General features: G+C 31.9%; 1 protein-coding gene across 2 annotated transcripts in view; it reads right to left on the bottom strand.

Moving 5' to 3' along the window:
- LOC113404317 (Ig-like and fibronectin type-III domain-containing protein 2) overlaps window positions 1-23,611 on the bottom strand; it is a 158,435-nt gene that overhangs the window by 82,810 nt on the left and 52,014 nt on the right. For both annotated transcript variants that reach the window (XM_026645182.2, XM_026645184.2), the window contains exon 3: window positions 5,441-5,469. The gene's annotated coding sequence lies outside the window, so the exon portion shown is untranslated. The remainder of the gene's footprint in view (window positions 1-5,440; window positions 5,470-23,611) is intronic.

The raw sequence follows: 23,611 nt of genomic DNA, 5'->3' as shown, positions 1-23,611 counted from the left end.
GTACAAAGTTCTCTTGTATTAAGTTTAATTTGTATATTTATTGTATTTAAATAATATACCTATGTAAATTGTTGGATAAGAGTAATTACTGAGTTTGTTACCGGTTCTTTTAAGTAGAATTTACATTCCGAACACACACGATACATTTTGACAATAAAAATAAACATTTTGCAAATATAAATATATAATATGTACATATCTATATCTATACTACTATATAAATCTGTAGTCTGTTTGTACACTAATTTATTTTTTTTGTCGAATTTTATCATAAATATTCGTTTTATGACTCACTAACATCAGTTTTACCATTTTAGAAAATTTTTGTTTGTCTGTCTGTCTGTCTGTCTGGCCCGCTATAACTCAAGAACGGTTCAATTGATATTTATAAAAATTGGTATACAGTAAGAACCTGTGATTGCGTAAATGATAGACTATATATAATGCCGATAAACCTCATGGCAGCTATAACAAAAAGTTTAATCATTAATTTTGTATTAATTATCTTATATAAACAATATTTGTTTTAATGGCCAGCGAAGTGGGCGGGCAACAGCTAAAATATAATCTATAAGCTTGTGTTTAGAGACAACAATGGGGACAGCATTATCCCAAAGGGTCAGGATCGAATCTGCGACTTTTTACATCACTAGGCGCCTAATTAACCGTATAGCTATATAAGCGCGCTTACATCCAGTAAATTTTAAATTGTTCCAAAAAGTATAATTAAACAAAAGCAAATGTATTCCACAAACGAAAATGAAGCTGCAAAGATATTCACAGAGTGAGAGAAAAAAAATTATCTTCATAAGTTTGTATTTCAGCGAAAAATAAACGGTATTATACAATCGAAAAAGTTTTGCTCAACTAAGTCTTGTTCTAATTGGATGGGAGTTTTATTTGAATTTTCGGAAAGTTATGTTATTTTACATTTAAGTGCAAATTAAGTGTATCTGTCCTTATAATGCTTCACTCAAAGTACTTCTCAATCAATATACATAAAATTAATACCAGGAGATGAAAAAACACCATCGCGTTTTGCGGTAGGGCTTTGTGCAAGTCTATCTGGATAGGTACCACCTACTCATCAGATATTCTACTGTTTAACATTAATAATTTGTATGGTTGTGTTCCGGTTTGAAGGGTGAGTGAACCAGTATAACTACAGGTGCAGGAGACATAACATCTTATTTCCCAAGGTTTATACCACGTTGACCTATTTGAGGTTTTGCCTTCATTACAAAAAACGACCATTCACGTGAAAAATATCTCATATTCTTGTTTATACGTAAATAAAATAGTTCAGTACATTTTTCTCTTCTGTTTGCCAACCGCTTTGCTACAATTTCATTGTTATTTTGTAACTATTGACGTTTTTTAGTGCAATGTCTACATAGTATAAAACGAACTCTCTTGCCGCCGTTTTATTGCTTAGATATCTTAAACTACGCAACGGATCTTAAGGCAGTTTTCATTAATATATAGAGTGATTAAAGAGGAAGGTTTATATGTATGATACTTGCATATCAAAGTAAAGAAAATCCGGTAATTTCAACTTTACTATTTCAAAACAAGAATACATAATACATACAAGAATACATAATACATACAAGAATACATAACACATACAAGAAGGGTTTTTTAACAATTTTGTCATTGCAATTTAATTATTCTCAAATGTTGTTAATTTATTTCATTGTTTTTGTTATAGGTACATCGAACGACATTTCTTGTTTTTTAATAATAAATTATGTATTTTATCGTTCATTGTTATATTTTATAAAATTATATTATGTAATTAAGCCAATTGATCTTTGATACAAGAAGTTCACATAACAAGAGACTTGGTTCACCTCGTTATTTGTGTAAAGTTTCGGTTGGAACCGCAGCTGCCTTTGTCCGAAAACTCGACATGTCTGTGACAGTTTGACAGACAGACGGATAGACGGAACAACACGAAACCTTCGACTGGGAAGTGCTAAAGGCGCGGACACATTACGCAACACAATATCTACGCCACAAGTATGGTACCTACTACAAAAAATATATATTGACAAAAAGACCTTAACTTTTATTTATTGCTGTAAAAACATTTAGAAAAAACATTAAATTAGTAAATAAAAAATACCACCTGTGACATTATTTAAAATATGAGTCAAAAACGTTTTCTAAATTAATCAATAATCCTATTTTGCAGAAATATAAATATGTCTGCAGATATTTTACGATATAAATAAAATTTAAAGCTACTTAGGAATGTAGTACTGATCGATAAGAATCGGTAAGAAATTTATTCATTTATTATTTGTTAGTCATAATAATTGCGTTTGAGAATAAACAAAAAACTCAACCCTTTTTTAAAATAAATGTTCGTCTGAGCATTCGAAATCTTGGACCACAATAGCACTACAAAATATCTAGAATAAGCTGTTACAATTCATTGTTATTTATTATTCATTAAAACTAGCGCTTTAAGCGCTTGAATTCGCATCTGAATAAAATTATAGATAAACTCTATAACGCAGAGCCGGTATTGTCTCGGAGAAAGAAACTTCGGTCTTAATAGTTTAAACGGTCTCGTTAATTTCTACAGCGGCTTTGTAATTGCTCTGAAGATACAGACGGATTAAGAACAAATGGTTTTAGGAGCGACATTTATTATTACGTATTATAAAACAGTTATGTTTTAGGCTTTGAACGTTGGATCTGTAATTATTTCTTAATTTAACTTTTGAATCGATGACTAGAATTTCAAGGTCGGATCTTAAGTTAAGTTACACCGGCTCACTGATCGTTCAAACCGGATCACAATAATGATAATGCATTGTTGTTTGACGGTAGAATATGTGATGAGTCTGGTACCCTAACGTGCTTGCAAAAAAAAAATCGACCCCAAAGTAAAAGTTTACACTCCCTTGTCTCCAAAAGCATATAAAGCGGTTGGTACTGTCACCGGTGCCTGAACTAGTTTATTAGTCGAGTTATTTTACCATCATTTTGAAAAAGTGCATTTGTATTGGCGTAAACATTTGTACACAATAACATTATGTTGGCAGTATGCTAGTTAATCAAGAATGATCACTGTAGCTGAAATTGGTCAGTACAGGACATGACAATTCGTTCTTTACCTTCTGCACTTAATTAAGTTTATGGAAAACACACGGCACGTTCCTGTGTGAAAGACAATCTAATAAACGCATTTTCCTTTTAATTATGTTACTAAAATAATAAGTAGGGACAAGTAGGTACTTTTAAATGTATCTAAATCATAAAAAAAAACTAAGTAAGTGGATTTCAGATACTCCCTTTTGCGTCGAAGGCGTTTATTTAAGTGTTAACATAAATTAAATAAAGACCGTTTCAGTCATATTGGACCTTGAAATTATACACTAATTGCGGCTAAAAATAATTTAAAAATGTAAATAAATAGAAAAGAAAGTATTTCGTATGTAGTAACTTACTTGAATTATTTGATTTTACTAGTTGATTTTTAAAATAGATTTTTTTTTCTTTGACGAAAATATGTTATGAATTTATCGATAAAAAAAATAACCTCGCGTATGCCCTTAGAAGACATGCTTATGCCTTTTGATTTATCTCCTTACAAAACAGTACTATTTGAAAAACGTATCTTATATAGCTCATGACATAATTTTTATCCGTATAAGAAAAAAGTATATAATCCACTGCTTTAAATACCCATAATGAGTTGTCTTTATACATGTTAAATATTGTATATATTATCTGTGCAATTGAAGACACTTGCGATACAAAGGACATACTAATTTACATAAAATAAATATTTTTCATCTGTATAATGTTTTCACTGTCATCGTATTTAAAAAAAAAACAAATCTCAGAGCTTAATAATAATGTCAAGTTCGTTTAAAATGATTGTACATACGAGTTGCCATATAGATTATTTAATCTGTGTCGTAAAAGGCATTGGCGGGAACAGTGACATATTATTTTACATAACTTATGTCTATTCTGAGCCAACTAAAGTGGAGGTATTTGTAACCTCGTACACTGTGAAAATAAATTCAGTATAGATACAGTTTTTTATAAAATAGGAAAATATATATTGTTCAAGATAAACTCCAGAAATAATTTTAAGAAGTGGCCATATCTGTGGAGATATAAATATGTTCATATATTGTATAAATTAATACGTATTTAATGAAATTAAATACTTACAGATCATACAAAACTAGAGAGTGTTTTATTGTTTAAAAAAGGAAATCATTTACAGTACATTTATTGCATCAAAGGTAAAAAAGTTAAATGAAATTCAATTTAAAAGTTCAGTGTAGGAATTAGTAATACAAATTCGAATGAAGAGTAATCTCCAAATTTTGTTAGGAATAAGTGCTGAAAGTATTTGCTATTGCAGAAAACATTTCTTGCTAATTCCGCTTGTCTACGGTACCTACGATAGATACTATTAAGAATGATCTCCAAATTTTTGCAATTCATATTCTATGGTCTTTAACCACCATCAAATTGTACGTACATGCGACCAATCAGATAAGGAAATGCTTAATATACATTTCGTCCCCGTTTAGTTATTTTTACCAACTAAAGAAATAGTTTTACTTATATTTGTAATTTTAATTTCTGAATAAATTTAAGATCGTCATCACACTTGATCAAAAAATTATATGAGAATAAATTGGCTTGACGAATAAAAAAATCAGATACAAGACGCCATCTTGCGGAAAACCAACATTTTTAAAAGACTAATCAGAAAGAATCGTGATCCATTGACCAGTCAGAAAATAAATCAATTACTTGTACTTTAGTATCAAAGTCAACCTAGTGATTAAGATTTTTAAATTCATTCATTATCTGATGATATCAGTAGTTAATTTAGAAAAGTAGTCGTACTATCACTTGTTATGAAAATACTCAACTCAAATTGTGTCAAGTTCGTTTGTTCAGACTGTAAACTAATAAGTAGCCATTTAAGATTCTAAAGATGTTCTATTTAATCTGTGTCATTGAAGGCATTGGCGGGAACAATGAGGTGACATGTGTGTGACAGATTGACAATGGCGCAAGGTCGCGGCGGAGTTGTCTAATTATAAGCAAACAATTGGCCGAACATCTGTTGTTTATTTTTCTGTTATTGTTCTATTTAAGTTAGTGCTAATTATGCCATTGGAATAAATTTACATAAAATTAGATTTAGTATTTGAAATTATTTTAGTAAAAATATGTATATATATATTTTAATATTGTTTATCCTATTGGGCATTGAAGACTAATTATTCGGCTAAGTATTGTAGCTTATGTACATTATACAGAGTACATAAAAAATCCTTAAATATACTTTAACACCATTTACAAATTATGTTGTCAATTGTCAACATTTTTATGAGGATTTTAGAGTAGCGTTTATTAATCTGCAATTTTAGTAATTGTCATTTACAATACTTACAGTGGTTTTAAATTGACGAACAGCTCAATCTGAAACAGAAACAAATATATAAACATAAACCAAATACCTCTAAATTATTATTAATATATAAATTCTTCGCGTCCGTGATATGTGATTTCAGATCAAAGATACTTTCCTTTCTTTATCTGTATTTATAGTAGAATGTTTTTACATTTAATACGAATGCACTTTTTCTATATCTTATAAGATTTTTTTTTACATTGTCTTTGGTCCCATTTAAATAGAGACCTAATAAGATTTCTGGTTAATAAATACACCATAAATATTTTATTATTCTTTAATTTTCTTTGTTATCTCGATATGAAAAATATTAGGTATTTTATAAATAATGTAATATTAAACTCTATAGAATTGTATAGTTATGTGTGACCTAATTAATCAAAACACAATAACGTCGACAGGTGTAGGTTAATCCACATTTTTTACCATTATATTACACAACAAACGGAATTCCGTAACAAAAACACATAGACTTGCTTATAAGCGTAGGTTCAAATAAGGCTACCTGTTTACTGTACACAAAGTATAGCATCGCGATAAAAAAAAAACATAAGAATAAACTCTTGGAATAATACGATGCGATGCCAGGAATATTTCGAATGTTTAGACATCCTATATTTATTTAATTCAACTTGCTGTGCGCCGCGGTTTAGCCCGCATTATATTTGTATTTTATGGAATAGAATATTAACGGTATCAAAGCAAAACTTTTTATTCTATATCCTGGGGGATTTCTGATAATTCGGAAAAGTGTTTTCAGTTTTTATAACTATCTACTCATAAGTTTGAAATGTAGTGAAATATTATATAGATGATAAAAAGGCGTGGAGTTAATGCTTGTTGACTTCCAGGCAGGAGACATAACATACATATATAATTGTATTTATTATTTAACTAACATGACTGTATTTTTAGATGTTGAGTACCCTACTGAGTAGTTTATTATTATTAGTACCCTAGAGAGTTAGTTTCTTGCCGGTTCTTCTCGGTAGGTCGGTCGGTTCCGAACCGAAACAGCTTTACTTAAAATAGTTGGTTAAATGACGATTCAAAAGTGCTTGTAAAAGCCTACTTGAATAAAGTATATTTTGATTTGATTTGATATACGTAAGCTTAAAGCCCAAACATTTTTAATGCAAGAATACTTCTTTTTGATCTATAATGGTCGCATTGGGGATATGAGGAATGATTAATATTTATTTCAGTACCAACATGAACAGCGGTGACTACCTGACATCAGGTGGTCCATTCACCGTCCCATTTAGCTCAACATCGAAACATTACCAAGTACGTACACAATACGAATTTTGTGCTATTATTATACGGAACCCTCAACACGATGGCTTCTCTAACATTTTAATTTGACGTTCCTTTTTAATGTTTAGGTTCAAGAGCAAGCTATTTCTATCGCTTTAAATATTATTAAAGCTGAACGGTCAGGTATAGAACGAGCTAATCAATATTGTGGGTACTGCGAGTATGAGGTAGCGCTAATGAATAGCGATCAGATTGCGTCACTGCACGTGTGTGGTATCAATAACTTGAGTGTACTTAATAATTACTTCAATATACAAGTCTCTTACTTGAGTAACATTTGAATTTAAGTTAGACTACATACGTATAATATTGTTTCGTACCAAATTTCCTTGTAAGAAAATCATTGCAAGATATTTAATTATCATTTTTATAATATGTTATGTTGTTATATATTATATATGTATTATCACTTATAAGTGCGAAAGAAACTCTCTCTGTCTTTATGTTTGTTGCTATCACGGCAAAACTATAGAACCGAATTAGACGAAATTTTAAATGAAGCAAGCTAGGACAAGGAAGGACATAGTTTACTTTTTATGCCTAAAACCTGACAACCGCGCAACCTAAAGCGCAAACGAAGCCGCGGGCTAGGACTAGTATACTATATTTTATACATTTGTGTAATACGTTGTTAAAAAAAAATATATGAATAGATACTAAGATTTATACGCATCGATATGGTGAATGATGACTTTCTGCAATCATACAGATCTAAACCGATTGCCTGTTCTTAGATTATTTCCTATGCTGTGCTCCGTTCGTGGTTTGTCGGAGCTCTCCTCAATAGGTGAGGTATGATCAACATCAGAGACTTAATTGCTAAAAAAGTTATTTTACAACTTGAAATACTTTCTATCCTTTTCTAAATCAATATGTATGAATAAGACAGAACGCTGGTCAAATTAGTTCAGTTTATAGATTGTTTACAACTAAATAGGTGGCTATCATTGTCTGTTCTTAACACGTTTGTTTATATTAGTTGTTATATTAGAATGGTTTCCTAATTATTATAAATTGTATGAGTTACATTATCTACGAGTACGGGAACAGCCTTTAAAAGAAAGGCCTCCACTTGAGGGTTAGATTTGGATCAAGCTGCTACAGTAGTAATTGGCAGACACAGTTGATTCACGTTAGTTTTCTCCAAACATTAGATGAATAATAAACACGAATTAAACGCATCTTTTACGTCTTTTAGCAACTGGGCTATCTCGACTAGCTCCATGAAACTTAAATATCTTTACAACATTTATATTTAAAAAATCAATCCAAAATATTTTATATTCAAGTAGGCTTATAAAAGCACTCATGAAATGACATTACAGTGTTCCATTAATTGTAAAACTGGTAACCGGTTCGGAAAGTAGATTCTACCAAGAGAAATGTCCAGAAACTCTTTTCCAATATTTTAGTTACAGAGTATGTCAATGAATTACAGTTAGATTTATATATTAAGCATTTACATAATATCTATTCTATAATATAATACCTAAGTGTATTATGATGACGTTTTTATATAATTGTGTCCTCTGAGAATATTATGTTACATATTTAAATAGAGAGTGCATTTATTTTATCAATTACTCAGTAATTTTTAGTTTCTTTTATTATGTATTGTTATGGTGACATATTGTTAATTATTTAAATATTAACGTTACCGTATACCGTCAATGAGTACGTGACGTGACGTCCGTTACACAAGAGACAAGAGGATTCGTTAATTTTCGTCCAGGAAATCAGATTTCGATGTAATTTTTAAATATATAAAGAGAACAGTGTAATATAAATCAAGAATGGGAAATAATCTAAATCAAAATAAAATTCAAATAGGCTTTGAAGCGGAGTTTGTAATCATTATTTTATAGAATTGTATCTACCTAGAAGAACTAACATGAAGCTCAATAGTTACCTAATCTTTTCGATCATTTGTAATACATTATGTTATTTAAATACAATTTTATATATATAATCATTACATAGTACAAAACAAAGTCGCTTACCGCTGTCTGTCCCTATGTATGCTTACATCTTTAAAATTAAAGTATATAAACTTAGATCAAAACCGTTCCCAGAGCACGACAAAGAAACACTAGTGTGGGAATTACGTCTGACAATTAAATGAATCCTGTATGTTTAGATTTAATAAAAACGATACTGTAACATAACATAATCCCAAAGCAAGAAGAGCCCTCTTCTCATGATAATTTTTTTAGGTTTTTTTGTGTTAAGCGGAATTGCAAACGGACCGCCTGAAGGTAAATCGCCACCCCCATAGGCGTTGGCACTTTAAATATTAATCATTCCTAACATCACACCAATGCTCTGCCAACCTTGGGAGCTAAGATGTTATATCCCTTGTGTAACCACAGAGGTTATACTGGCTCACTCACCCTTCAATCTGGAAAACAATAATTCTAAGTATTGATTGGTGGCGATAGAATATCTGATGAGTGGGTAGTACCTACGCAGACGGTTTTGCAGAAAGCTCTACCATCAAAACATTTTTTTTAAATGTTTTGCATTGGTCTACTTTGGGCCAAAGTTATTCATATCAGAAGTAATTCTATGTATGTTATCCTTTATTCTCGATCGTGTGAACGCAATCTTCGACTGAGACCCACGATGCTGATATTAAATGTTGTGTTTGATGCGTTTCTAAACTTGTTTGACTTTGTGTAACTTTAATGAGTTTTCCCTAAATCAGAGAAGGTTCTTGGCTCAATTCAGACATTTTTTTTGTATGTTTGTCCTTCAATGGAAACTTTTTATGTAAAACCTTATTCAATCCTAGGCCAGGCCGGATAGCTGGTATGAAAATAACTGATGAAAATTCTCTATACGGAAATATAATGTCATATATTTTATTATTATTAAATTATTATGAACTAGTTTTCGCTCGCTGCTTTGCCCTCATATTAGGAGGGGGACGGGGGTTCTCGTAGCACTTAAGCTTAAAAAAGCCTGAAAGTCCTTCAAATTTGGGTTCAACCTTTCTTCATACTGAATTTCATCAAATTCGGTGCAGTGGTTTAGCCACGAAAGCGTAACATACAAACAGATAAACAGATTTACTTTCGCGTTCGTATTATTAGTATATATTAAAAAATCTTTTTATATGCCTTATTATTTATCTTGTTACGTCATTCAAGTTATTTGTACTTAGATAGACCATTGTCAGTATGAAGGGCAAACTAAGTTGATTTATGCTTTAGGTCGTAAAGTGAATGCTTAGAATAGTCCTTAAACACAAGTTACTGCTCTAAGTGTCTCGGTGATCGTAGGATATCTTAAAAGTTAATCTGCGAATCCTGAGGTCCTAATGCAAACAGAATCGGCTTAGTTACATGTCGAGGGAAATAGGAAGTAGGATTGTCGTCTCATCGTATTATAAGGATGAGGAAATAGAGACTGCGCTATAATATTTCCTGCGCGTCCGGCAGACTGCAGCAACGTCAGCAATTTCAATTATTTTTAGACACGCTATAAAGGCCATAACACACAGAGTATGATAAAGACGGTTATATTTATGAAAGTTTGCTAACTTGAAAACCTCTTAATATTTTTCATACTTTAATCGATTTTTTTTTATGACGTGTGTAGGGGGACGAGCAAATGAGCCACCTGATGGTAAGTGGTCACCACTACCCATAGACAACGACGTTGTAAGAAATATTAACCATTCCTTACATCACCAATGCGCCACCAATCTTGGGAACTAAGATGTTACCCTTGTGCCTGTAGTTACACTGGCTCACTCACCCTTCAAACCGGAACACAACAATACTGCTGTAGAGTACTGCTGTTTGGCGGTAGAATATCTGATGATTGAAGGTTTGCATAAAGCCCTACCACCAAGTAAATCATTTATGTATTTACTAGTTGTCGCCCGCAGCTTCGCTTTCATTTTAAGGGTTGGTTGTTAGGTGTTGGGAATTATAAGTAGCATAACTTGGGGTTCAATCTTACTTCATATGAATTTTGATCAAATTTGGTTCAGTGACAAGAATAGATAGACAGATTTACTTTCGAAGTTATAATATTAGCATGGATATACAATTTACATACATAATGAATTTAGTAAACCTTTTTGGCTGTTCGAAGTTAAATTCATCCTAGCAAGAAATGATCCGATTAAATATGAAATGGAAAAATTCCACAGCAAGATCGTCAATCAAAGCAGAATTGTCGATCAAAGGCTACCCAACTAATTCATTTTCTGTATGGGTTGTGATTCGTGAATATTAACAGTGTTAAATGGCTTACAAATATAATGTACGTCTGAGTATTTCATAATTGAAATGTCCGTGGCATATATCCGGCCCGGATTATCTATGTCGCTGCTCCTTGACAACGCACATCTCCAGCTTTTTCTTACTTTCTAATTTATATTTTCCTATCACAGCGCATATTTAATAAGATTACGATGTTTTTTATTATATTCCGAAGTTTTGCCGTTTATTTACATAGGAGAAATATTTGGCCTTAACGAAATCATTGATAATGAATTACAAAAACTTATTTTCATATTTTCGGTCAGTCTATGGGCCCCTAGGAAATTGCCTACTCCATTTATATATCCAAGGTAGTCCTGGTAGTTAGAAATGTGAAATATTAACCGAAAATATCAGATACCATTACGGATGAGCACTGAATTTTCATGTGCATAATTTGTTAGCATTTTATCTCATGCTTAGTGGAGAAAAACATCGGTTCATGCACGTTGGAACTGTGAAGTAGAAATTCCAAAACTTCTCAAAAAGTACCCTACTTACTATCCTGAGCATTTTTAGGTAGTTTTATTTTTCGTCCTTCTTTTGTTTTTCAATTAATTTGGTAGGCCAAATGGGATACCTGAAGATAAGCGGGCCGTTTATTAACATTGGCGCCGTAGGAAATTTTAACCATCTACATCTTCTACCTTGGGAACTATATTTATAAACTATCATGACTGTATTTTTAAATGTTGAATAAGAGTTTCTTGCTGGTTCTTCTCGGTAGAATCTACATTCCGAACCGGTGGTAACTTCACTTAATATAGTTTGGTAAATGACAATTCACAAGCGCTTGTAAAAGCCTACTCGAATAAAGTATATTTTGATTTAGATTTTTTTGATTTTATAATGTTACAACCCTCGTTCACGGGCTGGTACAAAACCCTACCACTTCACATTACCACGTACTGGTGTTGTATTGTAAAAAAGATTTACAGAATTGATACCATTTTTTAGCAGTATTGTACCGATGTAATTATTGATACGTATTAATTTCTAACTATGCGTTATGTATGTTAGCTATAAACCAGCTGAATGTCGTACATTTCAACAACATTGTTGAAATAATAGCAAATCATTATTCACGTGTCATTAATTTGCGCAGTTGCATCTAGGCTGTGACCCTTAAAGCATTAGCACGCCAAGATTTCCATATTAAGTACATCATAATTGATCGTGTATAAATAAATATTGATGCTTTGCATGCCAACGTCACTTGAGATCTTGGAACATTGGGTAATTATCGATTCTAGTATTGACAGGCGTACCATCAGGTAACAGATACAGATTCTTTCGTCGGTTCTGTTCAGGTCTGCGGTGTTACTTTTCGACAATTAATTTGAAAATGTAATGTCTAATTTTGAATTTGAATTTCGAAAAGCTCAAGAATGAGTCCCAAGAAAGTGCCGTGGTAATATTTCTAATATTGCGATTGTTTCTTGGTAACATAAAAATTTTAATTGCAGATTTATTTGCAAAAAAAATATATATTTATTTTCATATCTTTTGTATTATAATTGAATTATCATTATTTGAATTATTTCTCAATTCGATAAATAAATAAAAGATAATTATTATTTTGGGATTTTGTAATAATTCAGTTTATCGAAGGTATACTTTTTGTTGTGACATAAATTCTACTAATCTTGTATCTAGTTTTTAATTTTATTTAAATCCTTATTGCATGCGGTGTTTACCTATTATTAGTTTATCATTTTGTTTCATAATAGTAGTTTATAAGTTTTTAATGTCATCGATATATAAATGTTATTAGTTGTTGGTGAACTAAATAAAGGAGAGAAAAAATGATCTGCTATGAGACAGACTGACTTTCTATCCTGTAGTCTTTTACTCCACTCTATTTATATGAACATTTCAAGTTTTCAATGAAACCGCTCGATAAAAAGGGAATTTGTATTATATTTCTACGTATTTAATCGTTTACACCAAATTTGACGCAAATTTAAATAAATCTCAATCTTCAAGAACTTCATAATTCAACGATTTGCGGTTACTGATGATGATGGCGATGTACGGTATTCCAGTATTATAGTATGAGTTACTCCAGTATTTCACTCAGAGGACTTAAGATTTTATTTTTAGAATTTCCAGTGCGAATCGAAAATGTAGTTATAATTAACTCAGCGCTATTGCAATACGCATTACTATTAAAATATATATCAGAAGAAGCTCTATAAATAAAGTCATAGCTCGTTCATGTTAATGGATTAAATCTTAATCCTGTTAGTCACAGTTCATTCAAACGTAAGGCTATTAAGGGTTATATAAAAGCCTACATTTTACAGATTACCAATTACAATTTAACTATTATGGTATCTTTCTAGAAATGTCTATGATTCATCGTGATTTTAAGAGTATGTTGACATGACATTGACATGTATTCTATTTTCTACTACATGAGCTGAAATGAGCATAATATGTTTATATATTTAAAGAATTAATAATATTCTTATCTCCTCTGATGAAGTATAAAGTATGTGCTAGGATACTGACGACTATGGCTCAAAAGGCTTCAAACCTATGACTTTTGCATCGCTAGGTGACCCTTAAACCATTGCGCTATTGACGCCCTTTTTATGGCATATAGGAAAGATAGTCTAGGTTTATTTTTGTAGCTTCTCTTAGCATAGTTTTTTAAATGAAAAATTGCATTTGCTATTCCTTCGTGGATTAACACGTTACGTCAGATAATTTCAGTTCGATTTCACGATTTATGGATTGGATTTTGAATCTATGTACGAATCGTATATCCTGCGCATCGTATTAATAAAGTACAATTATTGAATGCGTAAATAATACTGTGTGGGATTATGACCAAACATTGGCTGGCGCGGATCCAATGTGGCCAATGTTGTTTGTTGGCCAAGCAATTGAGATAAAGAACGCAAATCCGGAATTAATTAACTTCAACTAATATCGGATACAGTCAATTATATTTCTTAATTAATCATAAGGTCATTTTTGTATCAATAATAATAATTTTCTTTAGTCATATGATAGACACACAATTATAAATTAATGTTTAAAAAAAAAAAAAAACTCTATCAGGTGATCTCACGAAGGCGCGTTACGTCTGTTCACGTTTATCCTTTTTTGTATTTTAACTAAACTTAACAAATATAATATAAATCGTATTGTAACCACCTTTACTTTCAGTTTGCTCACGCACACTAAGACATCTTATTAACACGAGTTTCCTTAACTCGTACTAATAATTTAACATGTAGAGGCGCCCATTTAGTGAATGTACGTGCTGTTACGAGTAGATAAGTTTTATGCAAAACAGGTGACAACCTGACAAATGGCAGAAAATCGGCAAGGCAAGACAGTATTTCACGTCGGCCCATCGTCTAAGACTCTACAAGGCACAAATTCGGCCACACATGGAGTACTGCTTTTGTAAACCCTTTCCGATCTGCTTGATCCTTTGGCTTTGCGTAGAGATGTTGGATCGCTCTGCATCTTCAACAGAATTTATCATGGGGAATGTTCCGAGGAATTGTTCGGATTAATCCCGGCTGCTGAATTTCACCTTCGGTCATCTCGTCAAAATTCCAAATATCACTCACACCATCTAGATGTCCGAAAATCCACAACAGCGCGATTTTTAAGACATATTCTGCCTCGTACAACCACTCTGTGGGACCAGCTTTTGCCGGCGGTTTTTCCGAACCGATACGACTTGGGAACCTTCAAGAAAAGAGCGTACTCCTTCCTGAAAAAGTCCCCCAGTGTTGCAGATGTCCATTATATATAGTATATTAAGATTACAAAAAAGCGATGGAATATATTAAATGGTCATTCACCCTTTTATTGTGAAATACGATTTTATGTATTGAAATTCCTAACACGTTATTAAATATCGATAAATTATCATAAGACGTAAATAATTTCAAATAATTTACGACATAAGTATAACAGGCAATATATGAAGGTTAACGACTTCACTTATAAATATACAAACGTCAATGAAACTTTGGGATCAAGATCAGATTGATTATTTTCATAAATTATATTCTAAATTTAAATATTTATTATTGAGACATAATTATCTATATAAGCACCCGTATAGTCATTTTGTATTTTTAAGTAATTTATTTATATGCAAGAATTTATGGTTTCCGTGACTATAGTCTATTCCAACGACAAGAGGGCAATAGCCTAATAAACAATATTTGACATCGAATTGGAGCAATATCATTGGTCGAGAACTTGAATAGTCTATGTATCTATATTCAATATGGATTTGCGAAAGATGGCGTTTTGAATGTCGACAAAACTATTATCGGAATTTATAAGTAAAATTAAAGTGGATATAATTAGTTAAGTGGCTTACTTCGTGGTAGGGTTATATGCAAACCTGTCTGAGTTGGTAGCACCTACCTAAGGTGCTACCAACTCAGACATTCTACCTCCAAATTGTAGTACTCAATATAGCTGTGTTCCGGTTTGAAGGGTGAGTGAGGCACTACAGGTAACTACAGGTAACTACAGGCACAAGGGACATAACATCTTAGTTCCCAGGGTTGGTGGCGCATTTGCGATGTAAGGAATGTTTAAATGTTCTTACAGCAACATTGTTTTAGGTGGTCACCACTTACCATAGGGTGGACAATTTGCTCATCTGCCTACCTATACCATAAAAAAGTGAAATAGTGTCGTATAATAAATAAAGATGTATTAATCAAGAACTGTTAGAAGTGCACAATATAGCAGAGCTATTTATTGAATCGCATTGCACGTAATTCATACGTAAATATAAGTTTGTTTATATTCATTCCTTCTTTGATTGGAATAGACTATAGTTAAGTTGATGTGCTGCAGTACACGCCATCTATCGGTCAGTTGCAATACATTGGGTATTATAAAAACATTCACATCGATTTGTCGAGATACCCCTGTCGTATTTTATATATATTAATAGCGTAAGCGGATTTTTGTCCCAGCGATTATGGAACAACAGCTGCACAGTTATGGTCTCATTTTGAAAAGCTCCAGCCGTAGATGTGCAGAAAATGAAAGAGGATTCTTGATTGCAATTTACTAAATTGTTACAATTTAACAAATAGTTTTAGAGAGCGAAAAGTTACTGGTCGGTTAGAAAGCGGTATTACGACTTAATAAGAAAAAAAATGTAAATTGTTATCGACGAACACCATTTCGAACTGAACTATTTGACATTAAAGATTTCATTTTTGTTAAAATATTTGAGTGCATTTTATGTTTTATCAATCGGTGGAAACTTCGCTGGATAATGTGATATTTAAATTGTATTATGTAATCAGATTATATTTTATATCTGTTTGTTTCCCAAATATTAAATAAATAAATAAATTTAAATAAGGGTTGTTGAGTGATGTGCTGTTTACAATGAAATGAAATTATAACAAAACCTGTCATAAGTTTTGAAATTTCTAAAAAATCTTTTGAATAAATGCGAAGTTCCACTAGTATCTTTCAAAGATTGAATGAATTAGAAATGAAACTATAATAACCTTTTTATAGTACGGTATTTTAATTTTATAAAGCGGAATCTCTTGTTTCACCGCAGTAGTATACCCGCGCGTCCCACTCGAGCAGATAGTACATCCGTAGCCTTCTATCGCAGTTAAATTACGAGCGAACCGAGTAGAACTAAATGATAATTATTTTATTTTTATTATTAAGATTACAATATTGAATCGAACATCAACATCTTACTTGTTTTGCCTTGGTGTTTATTATCTGTAGTAAATTAACTTATCCTGGAGACTAATAACGCTCTGTAATTTTAATTTTTGGATTGAAAAGAAAAATGAAAACAGCAAAAAGGTGTGTCTTAAGGAAAAGGTTTGATAAACAGCCTGCAAATGTTTGTAATGTTTGGGGTTTATTTCACCACGCTGCTCTAATGTGGATTGATGGAGGCTGGAGACAAATGTGATATATAAATTAAGTACATGCTAATTTATTGGTGCTTGCCACGGTTTGAACTGAAACCTTGAATTCTTTTGTTTTTTCTGAAAACACGCGTCCTAACTACTCGGATCTCCAACTCGGCTCTTGAGAAGTTTTTCCAGAAAGTTCTTCCAAAGCATTTCATTCGACACATAACTGAAAAAAAATTACTAACTCAATCTATGTAAAACTTGTAACTGAATCACAGAAAGCAGCGCGTTCCGGAGAAGGTTTTAATATAAAAATATTACTATATGAACTTAACGTAGTTTTATAGACTATTGAGGGCGAATTTAGTGTCCTTGTATACAATATAATACAAAAAATAAATGAGCTTTTGTATCTAATCAAACTACTGTTCTTAAGTTACATTCCCTAACGATCGCTGAAAGGTTATCAAGGAATTCAACAAATGACAACTATTACAAGCAGTCGTGGTTCAAATTACATTTGTAATTACATCACGTGACTCCCTCGTATCTTGTCTCGTTTAAAAGCGATCTTTTCTAAGCGGGTCGAGGAAATTACATTAAATCTAATGTGAATAATTGTTTTAGTCTATTCGTTTATTTTAAATAGACTTTCTGACATCTTCAATTTGACTTCTATTTGAAATATGTCTGTTTCGAATTGAGCTGTCAAAATTATTAATGTTATTTATTTAATCTGTGTCCTGTTTGCATAGATAAAATACATTAAAACTGAGAATTGGATTGAATATATTTATTTCTACGTTAAATAACTAACTTGATTATGTAAGTTGGGTTGTTGGTAGTTGTGTTTTTAAGATATGAGTAGGTGGATAGACAAATTTGGCCATCTGATGGTGAGTGGTCATCGTCCATAGACAACGGCGCTGTAAAAAATATTCATCATTCCTTATATCGCCGATACGTCACGAACCTTTGTAACTAAGATGTTATGTTTCCTGCCTTTGGTTAGATCGGCTCGCTCACCCTTTAAACCGAAACACAACAATACTAAGTACTGCTTTTTGGTGATAGAATATATGATATGTGTGTGGTACCTTCACAGGCGGGCTTCTCAAAGCCCTACCACCATGTAGAGTAAAGAGCTTAGGTACATTGATTTTTATTTGTAAACGCTATCGCCATAAATTAAAAAAAAATATGTATATGTTAATATCATCTGCCCTCCAAAAAAACTATATAATTAACTAATAAAAATAAATAAGTATTGTCGTTATTATTCCTAAACTATCCATTACAAGATTTTACAGCATATTTTTGAAGAATATTATTTCATTATATTTTTTAAACTTCATAATCGTCAAATACTTTACAGATCTTTTTTAAATACGTATTCATCTTAATTAAATTGAATAAAAACCTTGATTTCAAAGCTTTATTGATTGTCACTGATTGGTTATCGGATCAAAAGCCGAGATGGCCCAGTGGTTAGAACGCGTGCATCTTAACCGATGATTTCGGGTTCAAACCCAGGCAGGCACCACTGAATTTACATGTGCTTAATTTGTTTATAATTCATCTCGTGCTCGGCGGTGAAGGAAAACATCGTGAGGAAACCTGCATGTGTCTAATTTCAACGAAATTCTGCCACATGTGTATTCCACCAACCCGCATTGGAGCAGCGTGGTGGAATATGCTCCATACCTTCTCCTCAACGGGAGAGGAGGCCTTAGCCCAGCAGTGGGAAATTTACAGGCTGATTATGGTTATCGGATGTCACGGTCGTTGCAAATGTAATTACTGTCAAGCATCCTAAGAACTTACGTCCCTTCGCGCAAATGATCAAGGTTATGTCATCAAGAGACCAATTTGCTTTGAGATGGCTTATGTTACCTTTCTTATCAGATTCACTTGTGACTAACAAAGTCAGTATGACGTTATCGAATCGAGAAAATCGATTTTGTCCTTCAAGCTGTATCGGTACGATTGTTGGAAATGACAGGAATGTCTTGACTATTTCTTTGTCGTATTGAAAATTGCAAACAGTTATAGAATTAAACGAAACTTACGGAGTTTCTTTCGAGGTTACTTTTTTATACGTAACTGTGTTTTTTTCTACTTTGACAATCAATAATTAGTGGTTATCAAAGTGATAATTAATTATTGAATGCATCTTCAATTTATTTCTAATTATAAAAATGTATGTGATTCATGATGAAAAATATGAAAAGACACCCACCATGCACAGTATGTTCGCTTCAACATCTCAAAGTAACGATGATGGCTTGCGGGAATCTTACAATATCTCATTACTTATAGCAAAATCTGGAAAACAGCACACTATCGGAGAACAATTAATTTTACCCGCTGTTGAAGAGGTTTTAAAAATTGTTTTGCACAAATCTCCATTTGACGTACTAAAAAGAATTCCATTAAGTAACAATACTGTACAAAGACGGATGAAATGAGCTCTGATATCGAAAGTTTTTTGTGCAATCATCTGGAAAAAACTCATTTTTCTATACAACTAGACAAGTCAACGTTACCCGGTAATGAAGCATTATTATTGGCATATGTCCGATTTATTATGGAGGAAGAAATTCACGAAGAATTGCTATTTGCCAGAACTTTGGAGACTGACTGACTAAAGGCGAATCAATATTTAATGTGCTGAGTATTTTTTTACGGAAAAATCGATTTCATTTAAAAACATTATTTCAGTGGCAACAGACGGAGCTCCTGCAATGGTCGGGCGATATCGTGGGTTTATAAGTTATCTCAAAAGAATTATACCAGGACTTACAGCTATTCATTGCGTAATCCACCGATAACATCTTGTGGCAAAACATTTAAGTGACAGGTTGAACCAATCTCTTCATTTTGTAATAAAAGCTGTCAACAAAATCAGAAGCTATGCATCGAATACGCGTTTATTTGCTCAATTGTGCGACGTAAATGATGAAGACTTCCAATGACTGCTCTTACATACTGAAGTACGCTGGTTGTCGAAAGGTGCATGCTTAACGAGATTTTACTCTGTTTTCGATTCCGTATTAGAGTTCCTAGAAAGTAGAGATCCAGATTTAAAAGAAAACTTGATCAAATTCAAAGCAGACATTGCGTATTTGACAGATTTGTTTAAAAAATTTAATGATATTAACTTGCAGTTACAAGGTGATAGCCTGAATTTAATAAAAACAAAGGGGATAATTTCGGCTTTTCTTGGGAAATTGAAATTTATGAAGCAAAACATTAGTCGGTCTCTCAATTTCCAAACTTGTCGCAGGTAGAATGTATTGATGAGGATATCCATACCTACAGTCAACATTTAAGTGCCCTGCATGATGACTTTAAAACCAGGTTTGAAGATATGCTGACGATGGATATACCACCATGGATCATAAATCTATTTGATGAAACGGAAGTGGCCAATGTTGTATTACAAGAGGAGATGCTCGAGCTAAGCACCAATGAGGATCTGAAGGTGAAATTTAGAAAAGGCTACCAAACATTTTGGCTGCAAGCAGAAATACCCGAAAAATATCCTGGACTGTGGGAAAACGCAAGGAAATTTTTAATAGCTTTTCCCTCGTCATACCTTGTCGAAAGGAGTTTTAGTGCCGTTACAAACCTCTTAACAAAAAAAGGAGCAAATTAAACATCACAGAGCGGGGGAATTTGCGGTTATTGCTCACAAGGGAAAATACATGAAAAAATGTCACTATGCAGTTGCGAAAGATGGCTTAATATATACTTACAGGTTACCTATACATCTAAATATATATATATATATACTCCGCGTATAATAAGTATAATTACATTCGATGACACCTAGTGATGGGATCAAATGTGTTTTCTGCGAAAAAATAAATAAAAAAAAAGTATAACAAATAAGTAAACGCCTTTTTTTTAATAAAAGACGATCATAGTCATTCACCATTCGGATGTATACAAATAAATTAAACTTCTTTATTGAAACTATATTTTTCTTTATTTTATCTATACTTAACTGATAACACGTAATAAAAAATACATAAAAAGCGACTAAATTAATTTAAATAAAACTATAGAGAAAAGTATAGTTATAAATATATTGTACATTAATCATCCGATTATTGCACGTTTAGACACTTCGTTTTTTTTTTTTAATATGGTAATATATTTGTGCATAAAATATTCTGCCAACGTCGAGTTTGATAGAGAATCTGTGAGAAGATCAATCGGTTGAATAATAAAGTAGGTTTGATTTATGACGGGAGTATTATATTAATATAAAGGTCTAACAATATTTGAGATTAATATATATTACTTTATTTTAAATCATATTGATGCCAAAATAATGGCTGTACTGTGAATTCTCAGGCCAAAATGATGTTTGAAAATTTAAAAAAAGTTTATACAATATTTGCATAATTGATTTTAATAACATCTCCTGTTTTATACTAACAAGATTTCAGCTCATGAATGTTTAAAAATTAAACTCGATCTTAAAACAAATGAAATTCATTTTGTTTTAAATATGCATTGTTCATGTAGAAATCCGATTCTAAATTTGAATATTTCATTTTACAAAACAGCATATTAAAAAGGAGGTTTCACTTGCATGGTAAAAAAACCTAGTCATATAATAAGATAAAAAACTATTTTATCGAACCTTTTTTTAAATCATCTATAAAATTTTGAAGTGGTAAATCGCATTCAGATCGCACACTAGTTTTATATTAAATTAGAGTTCACTATAGTACCACATACAAAACTCCACCCATCCCCTCCCGCGGATACAAATTACCTCACCCCGCTCGGATTCCAATAGACAATTCATTCGCTCTAAGCGTAGGGATATACGCATTGTATCGTAATTTGTTTTTGCGTAAGCAGGTATTACAAGTACATATACCTAATAATTAGTATTTATTATATTCATCGAGGCGGTACTTACATGATTGTGTTATGTGATTTTCTTCCACATAATAAATAATTTTATGAATTAAATTTTTGATAATATATATTCTATGTGTGCTTGTAACACATTCACGCACACATAGAATATAACAGTTCACATACAAAACTCTCGCATGTATAGCCAATAAAAAAAAGAAGTTCACTTGGTGCAAACCGGTCAGGGTGGATACTATCAATTCATCAGATATTCTACCCGCAAACAGCAATAGTTAGTATCGTCTCGCTCCAGTTTGAAGGGTGAGTTAGTCAGTGTAAGCAGTGGTCATGTAAGGAATGGTTAATATTTCTTACGTCAACGTTTATAAGCGATGGCGACCATTGTATGGAAAAATCCAAATAAACCTTAGATTTACAGTTTTATGGGATTTGCTAATTGATAATATATTACAGTAAAAGAAGTACTTGATAAAATTATATTTATTTATAGTAAAAATCTGTTTCACTTAACTACTTATTTATTTTAGTATACTTCCAAAGTTTTTCCTAAAAACCTTCGCCAGCTCTCACCCTTAATATCGTAGATTCAAGATCTCGACCACTGATATTGTGTTAATTCAATGTCGGACGTGTTTGTCTTAACTGGTAGAAATTGCTCTTCAGTGGTTGTCAGTGACTCCTTTGATAATTCAAACATCTAAATAGAGCTTCGTACTGCCAAATAAACTAAAACAATTGAGGCAATTTTATAATCTTAGTGTGCGTGACAGCTACGTCTTATTAATATACTAGTGTGCGTGTGTCGATACAGGTTCACACTATCTACTTTGACCTAGGCATATAAATATCAAAGAGTGATCTCTAGTATGGGTTGATTCATTGTTTCTATGATTCTCATTGTATGCACTAATAAAAGTGTGTTGTTTTTGTACATTATATAAAAATATATAGACAGACAGATATTTCTTATGAGGAGACATGAAAACTGCATGAAGTTAAGCAAAACCATCAATTATGTTTGAAGTCGCTCGGAATAGATAATTTCACGACTTATGTTATTTTCAATGTTATTTTGTTACGAATTCAAATTGCGAATCTGAATTGTTTGAAAAAGTTTTTTAGTAGCGGTGAAAAAAATAAATAAATTATATTTATAAAAATAATAATCATATTACTTATATATTATTAATAAGTAGATTTTATTATTTTAATGAAATTTTAAACTGTGTTAATTACCGAATAAGTTAAACTTCTCACGCACTTACATAAGTACGAACCTTTGTTTTAAAATATTATTTTTTGTTTCCTATTTACTGTTTTTAAATGATTATTATGTATTATTAAATAAACACAGTTTAGGCGTCTTTTGTTTAATATAATTGTGAGATTTATGTATTTTTTATATTCTTGTAAATATAAACAATAGCAATTGTTTCCTAATAAATGTACATTGGAAGTATATTTATAACTTGTATCTTTTAAAATCATACGGCTACCGAGGTCGCTAGTACTGTACATCATGAAATGGTTTAGACCTTGACTTTAGATATAATAAGCAAGCCATCAAATATACGTGTCGGAAGAGACAATCAGATACAGAGACAATGGGACATTAAATATGGCGGACGGTTATCATTTGACAGTTCATAGATAAAAAATACAGGTGTTTATTTTTTTTTAATTAGCAATAACGCGAAGACGTTTTAATTTTGACTTTTTTTTTTAAATTAACAATAACGCTGTTTTAGTTTCGCTTTAAAGATAATACTAAATTA

Source organism: Vanessa tameamea, chromosome 17 (genome assembly GCF_037043105.1).
Source record: "Vanessa tameamea isolate UH-Manoa-2023 chromosome 17, ilVanTame1 primary haplotype, whole genome shotgun sequence".
NCBI lineage: Eukaryota > Metazoa > Arthropoda > Insecta > Lepidoptera > Nymphalidae > Vanessa > Vanessa tameamea.
The sequence above is the reverse complement of the archived record's forward strand: the minus strand, read 5'-3'. Positions and strand labels throughout refer to the sequence as shown.